Consider the following 3,761-nt stretch of genomic DNA (forward strand, 5'->3'; position numbering starts at 1 on the left):
GTTGAGGTAAGTGTAGTGTGAGAGGGTGTGAGAGCTGAGGAAAGTTGTGAAGTTGAGACTGAGTGAAGAGAGGGTGTGAGAGCTGAAGAGAAGGTGTGAGACAGGTAAGGGGGAAAAAAGGTCCCAACTGGGACCCACATGCCACACGTGGAGGGGCTATTGACCATTCATAAAAATCAAGTTCATTAGACTCAATTTTCATTAAAGAGAAATCGAGTCTAATGGACTTGAGTTTTATATCCACATGGCTAAAAAAAGCATGAAACAGTGTGACTGGTGGGATCCCTTATAAATCGAGTCTAATGTACATGATTTCCATGTAGCAAACTCGAGTCCAACAGACTTGGTTTCAGACTTTCAGTGACTAGAAATTGAGTCCATTAGACTTGATTTGCATGCCTATGTGGACAGTTTGTCCACCTCAACTGCTAGCGCAATAGGAAAACCGAGTACATTATACTCGATTTCTAACCCCAAAATCGAGACTCACACTCTCGAGTTGTTAGTTAGCAAAATAGTTTCAAAACTGTGCTAACTAACAAAATAGTTTGACTTTTATTGTTATTTTCCAAAAAAAAACCTAGGGAGTTCCAACCTCTTCTGTAAATGCGTAACAAGTAAAATGAACCCTCTTCCTTAACTGAGAACTCAAAAGTTTTGGATTCAACGAAGAAAAACGCAGATCCTCCCATTGAGGTTAGAAGAATAGCAGGAAACGAAACAAAAAGTATGAAAAAACTCAATATCTATGGCTGATTTGAGGTAGCCAAACCTCATTTATGACTAATCTGAGGTAGCCAGGCCTCTCTTACTTGAACATTCACAATTTATTTTAAAAGACAAAAAAAAAAAAAAAAAAAAATGACTGCCAGACTTTATAAATAAGTTGTCTTATTCTATAAAATGAACAGGTGGTACCTTATAGTAAGATTTTTTTTTTGGTTATTGTTTCCTAGTTTTCCCCATGTTCTATCCCACTACTCTTTTCTTCATGCAAGATTTGAATATCCTATGTTTAGTGAACTGAATTTTTAATGGATGGTTTCTCCTTGCAGAAGTATCTAGATTTTGAAAGCTACCTGATATGCCTCACTTGTACAAATTGCTGTGTTGAGCTTTGGATTAGGTCAGACCCAGCAACCAAAGACTATGTTGTTGTGTCTGGCGCTACCAAAAAGCGTGTTGAAGAAGATGATGGTCAGGTAAAAATTTAGATTCCCTCCCTAATCTTGATATCACAATGGATTTTGATTTCGACTGTAAATTAAAATTATTCCTTTTACCAGGTTTTCTCTTTGATGATGATTGATCCTGACTAGGACAAGCAAGATCGGAGGTAATGATCATCTCGATCTCTTCCATTTCATTGGTTTTGGCGCTTTTAGTAGTTAGGGTTTTAATTGATATAAGTGGTTTTGGACGATGGGTTTTGTATTTGGAACTTGGAAGTGGGCTGGAAAAATGTTTTTAATTACATTGTACTTTTTATCTTTTGAAATATTGCTTAATGAATTGCACTGTTGAAACTACTAGCGAGTATAGATTTTTTTTTTTTTTTTTTTTTGGGGAAAAATTAGTATCTTATACAGTTTGAAAATACAAATTGAATGTTTTTTTTTTTTTAGCCTGTGTTTTCCTTTAATGTAAATAGTTGGAGTGATGAATATAATTTGTTCGATTTGGAGTCTAGAGAGGGGATATATGGTAAATTTGTTCAATCTTTCTATGCCATAAGGCTTTAAGTTGAGGAGCTAGTGAATTCTCATTATGCAAGAGTGTTGTTTTGAAAGCCAGGCCATTCAAAGAACTATAAAAGTGAGAGGTTCAAGCTTTTTAAGGTTGGACGGGGTTCAACCAAGGTCAAATCTTGACAAAATAAAATATATTAGTTCAATCATATATAATAAATATAATAGTTTGGAACATAAAGACCCAAGAAGCTAACTTGCTTAAATGGTTAGCATTTCAAACACAAGTTCTTGCATGGGGGGCTTGGGTTTGAGCCCTGCATGTGCCTCTAATTTAAATTTTTCCAAAAACACAACTTCCTTGAACTTCTTGCCAAAAAACCAGCTGGTCTGGTCCAGTCCGGTCCAGTCCGGTTATGAAAGCTGTGCAAGAGGCTATTTGGGTGGTTTCAGCCGTAGGTATCTTGATACTAGGACTTTTGTTTGAATTGTTAGATTATAGGAACTTGTTGATTCCCCAATGTGAAAGTCTATAAGACAAGTTTGACAATTTTTTTGTTCTCCAATCCTATTTTATCTATTTGTTCATATGAGTCCTAGTGCTGAAATGACCATGATGATTGTTTTGGGTGAAAGACCTGATGCTCACACTGCAGTTCTACATCCTCAATTTAAGTTTAGAATGCAATTATATTTCCAAATATATGCTTCTATATTAAATAATGTGCAGAAAATATATGTTCCTATCTAGCATTATATGTCCAAAGGTTTGCATCAAGATACAATTACTTCAGTTTATGTTTCCAGATAGGCATTGTACTCTAGTTTATCAGTTTGTGTTTTGTTATATCTCACCTGCAGATTATTATTTTTTTATTTAGTTTTTGGGAGTTACATCGTAATTCATTCTTTATATTTTGGGGGGAGGAGTTTGGGGTGTTAGGTTGGTGCTGCTTTCTTATTCTAGGTTTGTTCAAGAAATTTGAGGTCGAGATTAATGATGTGTTGTTTTTCCAAATTCCATATGGATTTCGCGATAGAAAATTTTTGCTTAGTATGGGCTTAGGTTGTTGATGATGGCCATTCATGTGGGTTGCTAACACAATGATTAAAAAAAAAAATTGTGTTTTTAGAAATATATGACAGGAGATAAGTTGTTGGGTAATTGGTGTATTGTCATTTCGGAATTTAGTGTTGTGAATTTATGCAAATGTTGTTTCAGGCACATGAGTATGTAGTATTACCTCATATACTCCATTATTTTGATTTTGTTATGTAGGCGGATAACAAACAAATTCTAGCAGTTCCCTCTGAAGTTGTATCTGTTCTTGCTATGGGGTTGCGTTGAAAGCTTTGGTTGGAAAGTTTTTTCAACAGAGATGGTCACTAGATAAGGTTTATGTAATCTCTTTTTCTTTTTTTGTTTGTTTGTTTGTTTTTTTTATTTTTATTTTATTTTATTCTTATTTTATTTATTGAAGTTATATTACTAAATGTGCGGGTCTTTTTTGGACAGTGCCCAGGCCCAAGTAGAAACAAGGACCTTAGGCCTTTTACTTGTTATTTTAAGGGATTGGACTTGGTTCACCATAGCTAAATGGGCTGATTATGAACCAGATGATGAGCAAAACGCGAATTCTACAACACATACATGCTAGCAAACAAGAAATATATGTATTGAACAACAAGAAATAGTAAAAGGGCAGTGTGGTAAAGAAAGACACAAAATAAAACGTTAAGGGTCCTTAAGACAATATGAAATATTCCATTACTTTCTTAATTGTGTAATACATTATGCTCACCAGGATGTGTTACAGGGTTCAAATAAGTTTAAAAATAACAGACTTAGATGGCTCTTCAAGCCTCTAAGACTTGCAAAGTTTGAATCTCTTTGAATCCGAGTGTGTTCTCTAGTGGCTGTTTGAGGATATCGGGCGATATTTGCCTCTCTTTTCTTTCTTTTTTTGAATCTTTCTCAATGATTCTATTCTAATTCACTGTTGCTGAATGTCTTTCACTATTGACTGCTTCCCCTTTTTATAGTGTCATCCTAAAGTTCCCGGGGTACCATTG

The 3,761-nt window shown here is 35.0% G+C and overlaps 1 long non-coding RNA gene across 1 annotated transcript; it reads left to right on the forward strand.

The window, feature by feature from the left end:
* Positions 1–1,061: 1,061 nt before the first annotated feature.
* LOC115983325 lies at positions 1,062–3,079 on the forward strand. Its single transcript, XR_004090022.1, has 3 exons — positions 1,062–1,202; positions 1,287–1,336; positions 2,968–3,079. It is a non-coding gene; the product is annotated as an uncharacterized LOC115983325 (long non-coding RNA).
* The last annotated feature ends 682 nt before the right edge of the window (positions 3,080–3,761 follow it).

Source organism: Quercus lobata, chromosome 4 (assembly GCF_001633185.2).
Source record: "Quercus lobata isolate SW786 chromosome 4, ValleyOak3.0 Primary Assembly, whole genome shotgun sequence".
Taxonomy (NCBI): Eukaryota; Viridiplantae; Streptophyta; class Magnoliopsida; order Fagales; family Fagaceae; genus Quercus; species Quercus lobata.